This window comes from Cololabis saira, chromosome 19 (genome assembly GCF_033807715.1).
Source record: "Cololabis saira isolate AMF1-May2022 chromosome 19, fColSai1.1, whole genome shotgun sequence".
NCBI classification, from domain to species: domain Eukaryota; kingdom Metazoa; phylum Chordata; class Actinopteri; order Beloniformes; family Belonidae; genus Cololabis; species Cololabis saira.
The window spans coordinates 18228697-18241000 of NC_084605.1; the positions used below are offsets into that span (position 1 = coordinate 18228697).

Here is a 12304-nt window from a genome sequence, read left to right on the forward strand (position 1 = left end):
TCGTAACCGGCGTTAGGAGTCCGGGGAAAGTGAAGGGAAAAAAGGACGGAGGAAAAATGCTGTCCGTGCAACCTCGCACATTTATTACAAACATGTAATAAGAGCAAACAAAACGCGTGAGGGCCGACGACTGAAACTAACGGAGGACACACTGAAAAGTAACTAAAAACGTGTTCCGGTCTTCCACACGCGCACACCTGCATCTCCCTCTCTCTCCTCCGCTGCACCCACACGTCTCACACACACACACCCGAACACACAGTGAATGAAACATTGTTTCGGGAAAGGTTAATAAACAAAAGTGTATTAAACCAGATAATTCCATTAGGTGAAATTATTTTCTTATTTTTTCTTGTCAGTAAATATCTATTTTTTGGACTTTAAAACTATGTCGGCTCTGCGTAATTGTTCCTCTCGGCTCCGTGACTGGCTGCAAGGAAGTAACTTTGCTGAGTCTCTCTCTCTCTCTGTCATCCACCTCTGGTTAGATCTAAGGCTTCAGGTAAACATGTGCATTTTATATGCATGCAAACATTTTTGGAGCGGAGCGTGGAGCGCTGCGCGGAGCGGAGCGGGTTGCAGTGTTACTGGAGCGCGGAGCGGTTATGGCTGGAGCGGCATTTTGCGACTTTGAGGGCGGAGCGGAGCGGTGACAACCTTTGTGAGCGAGGAGCGGAAATTCTCGCCGCTCCACTCCGCTCACATGCTCTGCGCCCGGGAGAACTTTTTTTGCTTTTGAGGAGATACTGCTGCGTTGTTGTAAAACATGTCGCATAAACGGTCCTTGGGCTTTTATCCAAATCAGAGCGCACACTACAAGACATGGACGGCAGATTTGAACTACTGGACGAGGAACTGAAGAACTCTTATCGTGTTGAAAGTTGCAGCTCCATTGTTGATTCCACACCCGCAAAACGGATTAAAAGAGCAAAGAACACACGCGTTGCTGTAAGTAAGTTTGCTTATGATAAGGACTGTGCACAATTGCTTTTACATTTAACTGCGTGTCCACAGGAGGCAATAATGCTTAAATACTTTTAGAATCACACTAACTCTGTATTATTAATCTATACAGGAGGCTGTAAGACGTTTACACAATTCTGAAAACAACACTATGAAAGTGGATCCAAAACAAGGGTAAATATATGTTTTTTGTTTGTAATCATTGTAATTTACCACAGCAAAATGAAAAATAAATGAATAAACGGCATTAGGAAAGAAATTGTTGAAACATGTGTGGCTGTGGCAACGGGTAACAGACAGTCACGTGTGCTCAGTGTAGTCACGTGTGATCTAGATCTATTTTCTCCACACAAAAAATAAATAAAAGGTTGCTTTGGGGTTTGAGTTTGTTTTTAATCAACTAACATGGCTCCTCTCTTTCCCAACAGTATCAATTCTCCACATAACCTTGCAGTTACGACATACATGTTGGAGCAGGTCGGCATTGCTTTTCCTGACACAGACAGCGACGTGATAACAGGTAAAAAGAAAGGCACATCCATCCTTGTTCTTTTAGAATTGCTTTGAATAGATATTGAAACTAATTAAATTCTAATTGTATTTTTGCTTGTGCTTTAGCTGCTTGCAAGACTTATTTTGAGTCTTTGAAAAGGAGCCATCGTCTCGATCAGCCAGAAAATGCTCCCCAGAAAAAGAAATTAAACAATGCAATGAAGACTAGACAACGGAAAACAAGGGTAAGTTACAGCAATATTTGGGAAGGTGAGTTACAGTATATGGAACTGAGATGTTTTTAATTTAGTGTTAATTGAATATTGGTAAAAATTATACACATTTTAATTGCTACTCTATATTTTGCAGTTGCTGGCCTCCAGGGCTAGATGTGTACAGACTCCCGCTGCGGCAGCGACAGTCACTGGGGCAGAGCGGTGCCACGCAACGGGCGGCGCCACTGGGAGACAATGGCTCGTTTTTAGCTCTGTTAAACTCTTAAGTTGACCTGTTTGGTAGAGGAGCAGGGGCCATTCAGATCAAACTGTAAAAAAAAAAAAAACTGCAAGAGAGAGAAGTGCTCACTGACTGGACTAAGTTTTGATCTCTTTGCTTTTAAAAGTGCCTTTTTTGTTTTTTTCATGTGGACACACACTGAACTTTTTGGAATACTGTGTTTTAATTTTCTGCAATAAATACATTTACTTGTACTGAGGTGGTTGCTTATTTGATTTCTGAAATGTGCATGTATTTGTAGCCTGGTAAACTGCAGGTAGCTTGCAGTAATCCTCTCGGGTGCAATTTTCTTTTGCACCAGTAGAGGTTGCTGTGCTTGGGGGGGGTTGGGGGGATGGGGCTTGGGGGAGGTTGGGGGGTGAGGGTTGGGGGGGTTGGGGGAGGTTGGGGGGTGAGGGTTGGGGGGGTTGGGGGAGTGGGGCTTGGGGGAGGTTGGGGGTTGGGGGGGGGTGGGGCTTGGGGGGGTGGGGGGGGGTTGGGGGGTTGGGGGGTGAGGCTTGGGTCGGTGAAGTTACCCCCCCCCCCCCCCCACCCCCCTCAAGTCTGGAATGTCACACCTTTGTGTGACAATAGCCAGCATGGCACCCTGCTGAGCTGGCTACTCCAAACACAGCAGGAGGTCCCAGTACAATACGGGTGTTTCCGGACCGGGGACATTTTTCGTTTTCGGCTGGTTTACCTTACATAAATTCCCGTGCTAGCACCTGAAATACCGGGGGTATACACAGCCGTAAACCCTGGTTTTTTTCCTGTGCTAATTACAGATGTTTCACAGTCACTATCAAGATGGTGTGTGTTGAAAACACTGGGGTTATCTGTCAAGTTATGAGCATTGTACTAGCACCTATTGCAAAAAGACTTAAAAAGAAAAACAAGAGTAAAACAATATGGCGGCTCATACAAGACGCGCATCAGGGAAAGCCAAAGGGTTTGGATTGTACGAAAAAATCATAGATGATCCTACTTTCACGGTTCTATGTATATTTTTGACTGAGTGCTTCAATTTCTGTACAAGGGAGGGAGGAAGGTATTTTTAACAACGTTAGGAGACTGCAGCTTCACTGTTAAACATCACAACCACAGCATTCCTTCTGGATAAACACACCAGGGATGCAATGGATTTTTGTAGGAAAAAAAGAGAAAAATGTGTGAAAGAGCAATGTGAAAGTTGTATTTTGGTACTTTGTTGACAAATGAATCAAGAAAGTATTAAGAAAAAGACAATGTTTCTGCTCGAATGCTGTGTAGTCTTTTTTTCAAATCCTTCCTTTTCAAAACTAATTTCTGAACGCATATTATTTACTAATTATTGTGGCACAGGGATGGATAAATAACACTGTTGAATTAATAACAGCTTTTGTTACAGTTCATTTGTTTTATGAAAATCTTTAGGAGATGGAGAGGAACGCCTCCAGAGGGGTATTCCAGGAAGCGGGTTTAGTGAAAATCCTGAGTTTGTTAAGCCTGAGATGAGGGAAATCTGGAGTTTTCAGTTCCAGAAAGCGAGTTAACTCAAACTCTGAGTCAGTTACTATGGCAACTGAGCCTGTGAACCTAACCTGCTCGGGACCAGGTTTACTTCAATAAAGCCTGAGTTTCTCTCTGTCTCCTGCCTCAGTGGCGTCAATTCAGCCAATGGGGCAAGCGGCAGAGAGAGCAGAAAAAGCATATCTAACAAACGCAACGTATTTTATTCACTATGTCAGTGCAACAATATCACTGGGACATCCGAGTTTAACTTCAAACAGTTAAAGTCCAAATGCAAAAAGGAGAGGGAGGGGGCAGAAGACAGAAAGAGAGAGAGAGTAAAAAAAGTCAAATATTTCCCTTAAACAGATTTATAAGAGGGTAGGGGGATTTGATATCTTACCTTAAGATGAACTTGCATAATTAATCCATCAGTGGCTACAGCCTCGTTAATATCTTCTGCTGCTGGGGCAACATTGGACCATCACTTGCCTTCTTTCTTTCTTTTTTAAAATTGTGTGGTTAATCCATCATGTTTTTCTGATATGCATTTGTAGTTATTTTATATATATTAAGTAATAGAATAAATCAATACAAATAGACACAGAGTAATTCCATAAATGCATAAAAAAAAAATTAAAAAAAAAATTTTCCCCTGAAGCTGAGGTGTGGCGGCTGCCCCTGATCTAAATGACAATAAAATGTTATTCAATACCATTCCACCACTGCTTTCATCTGTAATACTATAAGACAGTGTGCTTTCTCAATCCTGTTCCTCATGGGCCCCTGTCCTGCATGTTTTAGATGCTACCCTGCTTCAGCACACCGTGATAAAAGTAGGCTACCTGTGTCATCAACAGAGTTGTGCAGACCTTGGTGACAAGCTAATGAGGACCTTTAATTAGAATCAGGTGTGTTGGTGCAGGGAAACATCTAAAACATGCAGGACAGGGGCCCACGAGGAACAGGATTGAGAAACACTTAAATGTTAAATGAATACTGCATTCAAACTTACACATTGACAGCAGCAACTTTCCCCCACGCCAATTCTCTCCTCGTGTTTCGTGTTTTTTTTTCTGAAATATGCTCTCATACTCGCCATACGCACGTATTAACACTTCTAACTCCAGTGGCGTGAAGTATGTGGATATAAAGTATTCTATTCTATTCTTCAGATGCAAACTAATGTTTCCTCAAAGGGATTTTGTAAATTTAAATTTTTAAATAAAGTTTAAAAAGAAAAAAGAAAAAGTATGTGTGAGATTAATCCAAGTTTTTCATTTTAAAACTGTGAAGAATCAGAATCAGAAAACTGCCTGTTTATCGTGACATGCTTTGATACTCAGGAGGTTAAAACTGCTGACTTCCTGGTTGGTCAACTGAACCATTGTCAGATGGACACATCTGTCCGAGGTTTACTTTAAGCTGACTGTTGGTTATCACATGTTAACAGATGACAGCGAAGCCCTTCCTGAGTTTGAGATGTCCAACAAATACCCCATTGTCTTTAGAACCATCTGTTCAAACCTCTAAAAGAGGTCCTGTTTTAGTTCCGGGAGGCATTTGACCCTTTTGACCTTTTGTGTTTCTTTAAAGTTTAAGTTTCACATGTGTGACCTTTCAACCATCATCTGATCTATTTGACCATCTGTTTCTGACTATTGTCCATTCAACTATTTACTATTGGGTGTCTTTCACCCCCAACGTCTGTTATCTACCAAATATGGTTTTTCCTGTCCTCCGTGCTGAATAAAAGCGCCAGTTCTGCAGAGAGCCAGTTGAGAGAAGTTTGACGAGCTCTAAGAGAAGGGCCGTGTTGCCCACAGCTCCTCAGATTCCTCTCCAACCTTCTGCAGAAGGCCATTGAAAATCATTCCATAAGTCTCCGGTGTCTTTTTCTAAGTTAATTAATGTATGTTGATGACTTTTTAACCTAACATTTGGTGCCGAAACCCGGGATCTCTCGAGCTGCGACGATTGGGGTGGCGTAAGATTCAACGGGCCATCCAAAATCTGTCGACAGCGTTCCGACTTCAGGGACGGGGCCAGGTTGATCTTGCGCTGTTCCAGAGTCCAGACGACGAGATTTCCCAGCCAGGGGAAGGCACTAGGAGCCTAGGTGAGAGACCTCTTTTGAGTGAAATTTCTGTGTATACTAACAAGAAGGTTAGTGAAAGAGGTGATTGGCAGCAGGTCGGGGACACGATTTTTATAAGAAGGCATAGGGGCCTCTAAAAATACTATGCCTGGGGCAGTGCGTAAGGCCAACACGGGGGTTTCGGACCCGACAGAATAACAAGAAGAGGTTTCTTTGGAATGATTTTTTAATGGGTTTTGTTTAATGTTCGTCTTGTCTATTGTTTGTCTAATGTTTGTCTGATGTTTATGACAGGAAAACTGTCTGTTCAATGTTTGGGGTTTTCAAAATTGAGAGGAAAAATTTAAATTGTTCACTAAAGATCAGGCTAAAACCAAACTGTTGAAAAAGGAAACTTGTGTTCTGAGAGAAACTTAGGAAAGAAAATAACTGACGAAAAATAGCAGAGGCGTGGTTAAGCTGAAATTTATGCTTAAAGAATCTCAAAAGATGCTTAATTGATGGGGAGACGTCCTCAAACTTAAGAAAATGGAGACAAATCTTGCAAAATAATAATACACGAAACCTAAAAAGAAGTAAATGGACTAATTTAAGACTAAAAGAAAACTGATTAAATGTCCAAAACGGGACAAGGTTTAGCAAGAAAGAAAAAGGTAAAGAAAGCTCCGTGAAGATGGGGAGAAGTGGGGGCTGCAGCTGGGTGTGACTCTCTGTGTCTGTGTGACAAGCTGCAGCTCTGTGTGTGTGTCTCTGTGTGTATGTGTTTGTGAGAGACACTCTCTGTGTGTGTGTATTCATGAGACCTTGTGAAAGAGCTGCAGAGTTTGCAGGGCCAAGCTGCAGAGAGAGTGTGTGTGTGTGAAAGCATGCTCCGAGCGGCTGTAAGGCTCTGTGTCTGAGGGAGAACTTTTTGTGTTTGTTGGGAAGAAGGGGGGTGTTCAGCTCTCCTCTTGGAAAAAACATAGAAAAATGGAGAAATATAGTATTTCTATCATTCTAAGCCTGAATGAGGGCATAGAATCATAGAAGTTTAAATTGGGTTAATTCATCATTTAATTTGCAGATTACTTTTGTAACACTGTATTTGACTTGGATTGTATGGAAATGGGATTCCTGCAATTTGCGAGCGTGAGATAAAATGATTGGGTTGTTTGTGACATGAATGTAAAACAAATCAATCATTTGTCCTTACTCTGTCTGTTGTGAAATCACTACTGATGATTGACAGCTTCAGAGGATGGGTTTTGTACAATGAAATTAGCGCCGCTGTATTTTTAGAATACAGTGGAAGGGGGTGTGTTCATTAGCCTACTGTCATTTGTATGTCAGTGATATTTTACACAGAAAGGATTGTATGCAGGAGAAACAAACCCGTTGTACAATCTTTTTAGAAAAGAAGAACTCTGAGTGCATATTAGCTATTCACACTGAAAATGTGTACATTTGTGATCAGTGTTGCTACCATTTAGGTTGTGAGTTAATTTGAAGTGCACCAATTGAGTTTGGTTAGTGTAGTTTGAGGAGAAGTAATTTACACATTTGCAGTGATACACAAACCCACATGCAGATGATCTGAAGTTGTGTTTAATGTTAGTGGGTTTTTGTCTATGTGTAGTTTACACATGGGAATTTATCCCATAATTTTCTTAAGACTTCTATGAGTTTTCATAGAAGAGCGTGCATTTGCGTTGCAGCATGCAAACAGAAGATTAAGAATCTCCTGAAGACTTTTATAAGTACTTATGATTTATCTGGAGACAATTTTTCTGACAATTTTCTGACAATTTTCTGGCATTTCTTTTTGATTTGGGGAAAATATAGCTCAAGAACAGTTGAGAAGGCATTATTTGATAGAATGCTCCTTTCAGTCCGACATTTTGTGACTATGACTTATTATATATAATATATATATATATATAAGTTCACTGAAGACTACTGTTTACGTTGCAGGAGAGTTGCTGCACTGACAGTTTTTGTGTGGTGTTACTTTAATAAGATCATAACCTACCTGGGTGGAAATAAGAACGTTTTTCAATGAGAAATTCTGTAGTCTAATCTACGGTGGGAGACAGAATTTTAAAGGTTTTGCCCCATCTAATCTGGTGATGGGAGGGGGGATCTCTGAGGGACATAGATATCCAACCCTAGAGAATCATTGAGTCAGACCTGCAGACTTGCCAGGGTGCGAAGGTCAAGAAGTGGGAGGGCCACTTATCTGGGGAGCCTGACTCTGGCAGCCTGACTCTTCCAGGGAGAAGTCAACAAGGAGGGGGTCTAATGACACAAAACCCCCACCCCTGTTGGCATGCAAAATAATGCTGTGAAGCAAACTGGTGCTTCCAAGGAAGTTGTTCCCCCTGGTGGCTAAGTTGAGCCATAGGAAGTTTTTATGGCTCAACAGGAGGGAGTAGGGGTATATGATACATCATGAGGATTAAATACTAAATACCCTTTAAAAATTTTTTTTAGTAGGAGCTTTCCGACATGTTGCAGATACAACATGCAAGGCAATATGAGGCCTAAAAAAGGTCAGTGTCCCGAAAGGACCTATCCATTTTGAAGTTGTTCATATGGATTTCATTCTTGGAGTGAACTAATGGCTGTTAAGTTAAGGCTCAAGAAAGCCATGGCCTGAATGACGGCCATTAGTCGAACTGTACATGAGAATCGTCTTCTTGTACGCTGCTGTTTTCTTCCTCTTCCCTCTCCTAAAGCAGGAACTGCTGAAACTGGGTAACCGGATCCTGAGTCGAGTGGTGAAACGTCATCACTCCGCCAGGACGGGTCCTTTTTGCTGTCCAGATCAGGACACCGGCAGCAGTAAAGGCTGCTGAACGATCTACTGCGTTCACCAGTTGCAGTGAAAGCTAGCGGACAAACGTGCCAGGCTCGAGTAGTGCAGGAAGTCGGGCGGTACCACAACCTTGCCCGCCGAAGTAATCAACTGATGCCTATCTCGCCAGCCACAGCCTGAAGATGACTAGCCAAACTGACTTGCGACAACAAACTAGGAGAGGAGTCCGAGGAATGGAAGAGACTTTTTCATTACTGAGTCATGCTGACATAATCACTGAGATTCCGATTCAGATTCCGACTATCACTGTCTTTGTACTGTTCTGTGTTTTCATTACTTGTATGTTTATGATGACACTGGAGTGTTTTTTTTTTTTTGTTTACTGTTGAAGTTTCAAAATGATAAAAAAGGAGGGAAATGTGAGATTAATCCAAGTTTTTCATTTTAAAACTGTGAAGAATCAGAATCAGAAAACTGCCTGTTTATCGTGACATGCTTTGATACTCAGGAGGTTAAAACTACTGACTTCCTGGTTGGTCAACTGAACCATTGTCAGATGGACACATCTGTCCGAGGTTTACTTTAAGCTGACTGTTGGTTATCACATGTTAACAGATGACAGCGAAGCCCTTCCTGAGTTTGAGATGTCCAACAAATACCCCATTGTCTTTAGAACCATCTGTTCAAACCTCTAAAAGAGGTCCTGTTTTAGTTCCGGGAGGCATTTGACCCTTTTGACCTTTTGTGTTTCTTTAAAGTTTAAGTTTCACATGTGTGACCTTTCAACCATCATCTGATCTATTTGACCATCTGTTTCTGACTATTGTCCATTCAACTATTTACTATTGGGTGTCTTTCACCCCCAACGTCTGTTATCTACCAAATATGGTTTTTCCTGTCCTCCGTGCTGAATAAAAGCGCCAGTTCTGCAGAGAGCCAGTTGAGAGAAGTTTGACGAGCTCTAAGAGAAGGGCCGTGTTGCCCACAGCTCCTCAGATTCCTCTCCAACCTTCTGCAGAAGGCCATTGAAAATCATTCCATAAGTCTCCGGTGTCTTTTTCTAAGTTAATTAATGTATGTTGATGACTTTTTAACCTAACAGTATGTCGCTCTTTTGTTGTCGCCGGTTGCCATGGTGAATCCTTGTTTCAGGGCTCTACTGATGATGGCTTTTTAACTCGAGCTTAACAAACTCAGACTTGATTGAACTAACTCAAATCCGCTGTTCTGGAACCGAAAACTCCGACTTTCCTATCTCAGGATAAGTCAACTCAGAGTTCAGGTTTAAACTCGGAATTTGTTGAACCTGCTTCCTGGAATACCCCTCAGGCTGCTGATGGATGGATGGATGGATGAATGCACGATGTCTGCTCGCTGGCTTTTTCACCTTCTTATAAACCAACTACAGCTAATAAATAGGACATTTATCTACCATAACAAAAAATGGTTTTAAAATATCATAAAATAGACCTGAGTGATTAGTGCATGAGAGTGGCTTTAAAACAACCTGATCTCACAAAAATCCGTGAAATGCCCACGACCTCTCACCACTATTTTCCGTGGCACCAACACGGAGATGGTATAATTCCGTGTGAGCACCACGGATATTGTACAATGCGAAGTCAATGGGCTCCGTTGTCGTGATTTATACACGGATTATTACATTATTATTATGTATATATTATTCTTTATTATAGTGGCTAAGTTATTGAGTTTTTGACGCGCAAGTTACTGTTTGTTACTGTCAGTTTGTAAAAGCATGTTTTTAACGCTGTTTTAACAGTGTTTTAATGATGTTTTTTTATGATTTTTAATAGTATTTTGACGGCGAGTATTAAACCGTGTTTTCTAATATTTAACGTAAATTCGAGTATTTAACCATGTTGTTTGCTGTCGCCATGATGACGGAGGTGGCGTAAGTGATGTGAAATTATTATTTTTAGCAAAAACCACAAGCGTTTCCTACTTCTAACCAATCATAAGTGATGCCTAACCTAACCAGACCTTAACCAGAGCGTCGTCCAGCCACAAAATATCCTTTTTAATTGCTTTTAAACCAGGAAGTGGAGACAGGCGATATTTAAATTCATTTTTTTAACTATTCTGCCATTTCGTCAACCACAGTGATAGGAATATAAGCTGTAAATGTACCTGTGTACGGTTTATTTTAATGTTTACCGTTCAAAAGCCCAATATATTTAACGGTTTACTTCCTTTTTTTTCTTTTTTTGTATGAAACTTTATTTCAAAACAGTTTACTTACACGTGCATAGCAAGAGTAATCAATGACATCACATCCGCGATCGGGGCACTCGTCACGTGATCAGGATCTCCGCCACGTCACTCTATGACGTAGAGGGGACGCCACAGAAAATAGTGGTGAGAGATCGTGGGCATTTCACGGATTTTTGTGATATCAGGTTGCTTTAAAAATGTAAAACAAAAGAAACAAACAAAAAAAACAAAAACAAAAAGGGGCACTCTGAGGTACAATGACTACTACTGTACAGTCTGTTACTGCAATCGGACACCAGAAGTGGCAAGGAACCAAATTTTAGTTTTATTGTTATTTATAAAACACTTAAAAAAAACATAGAAATGGTAATAAGAGTAAATCCAGACTGTGAGGCTGCTCTGCTCATTTCTGTAACTCACAACTTTTGTCTCATTTGCAGTTGGGAATTTAAGAAAAAAGGGAAATAAAAGTAAAACACATTTTTCAAGAAATGGGCTCTTGACCCATTTCCTACAAAGTTGTTTCAAAGTGTTCTCAATATCTTGAAAAACAATGTCACTAAAACTGTAAACGTCCTCTCAGGAATAATAAAATGTAACAATCGTTTCTGGTGTCACACGTGTCATTGTGACATCGTTGAGGAGGAGGAGTCTTTATCCTTTGCAGTTATAAATCAACCAAAAAATCTTGAAAATGTGTCATCTCTGCAGTTTATTTGATGGCTTTTGAGTTAACTTACAGAACAGAGACAACTCGGCCAGAGTTGAGATCGATCTTAAATCGCTCCCGCCAGCCATAAACCTTCTACCCTTGTCCTTGACCTCTGTGGCCTTTTTATACAATCAGTCAAAGATGTGATTCTGCTTCGGTGCCTTAGACATTGTTTAGGACTTAAGGGACGTGTTCTTAACTGACCTTGCTCTTTCCTCACTGCTAGATCTCTCTCTCTATTGCCATTGGTAACGTTTAATCCCAGAAAGCTTTGAGAGTCTGTGTCTATGCACATTGAAAGTAATCTATATAACATTCATTGCCTGGTCACCAACCTATACCTTAGATTACACCACACAACTGGAATTGTCTCGTTTATATAAAGTATTTTCCAGCATATCAAGTAGTCATTTGACATTTATATTGACACATAATGTTGTTGACTGTAATGGATCAGATTCCTATCTATTGTGTATCTGGGGTTTTCACCCAAAGAGAGATGGGATATGCTCCAGCAGTTCCTGGAATATGAAGAAGTGGGTATAAATAATTGCACTAGATATAGAGATAGATAACATGGATGAACCTAGACCTGACCACCGGAATCAACCCCAGATCCTAATACTGCCACCACAGGCAGGCATGATGGGCAGTAGGCACTTCTTTCCCTGATGCCCCACCACTCTGGGACACTTTAATCTTTTTTTTTTTTTTTTTTTTTTTTTTTACCTTGTCTGCACACATATTATTGATTGATACCATGACGGTAGAAACCAAAAGTGTATATATGTGCATTATTACTATATGTAATATATACATATATATACGCACACATATGCGTACACATAAATATACACATACAAACCCAGTGTTTTTTTTTTTTTTTTTTTTTTTGGGGGGGGGGGGTGACGACATCCACTGCCAATCCAGGAAGCAGGAACACACGGAGACGCACGTCAAGCACTGGAAATCTGCAACAAAAAACCACAAACAAAGCACGAAACCGGCACGGAGCCAACCAAAACAC

General features: G+C 40.9%; 1 long non-coding RNA gene across 1 annotated transcript; it reads left to right on the forward strand.

Moving 5' to 3' along the window:
• The first annotated feature begins 1389 nt into the window (after window positions 1-1389).
• Window positions 1390-2099, forward strand: LOC133419563 (uncharacterized). Its single transcript, XR_009770537.1, has 3 exons — window positions 1390-1483; window positions 1582-1700; window positions 1825-2099. It is a non-coding gene; the product is annotated as an uncharacterized LOC133419563 (long non-coding RNA).
• The last annotated feature ends 10205 nt before the right edge of the window (window positions 2100-12304 follow it).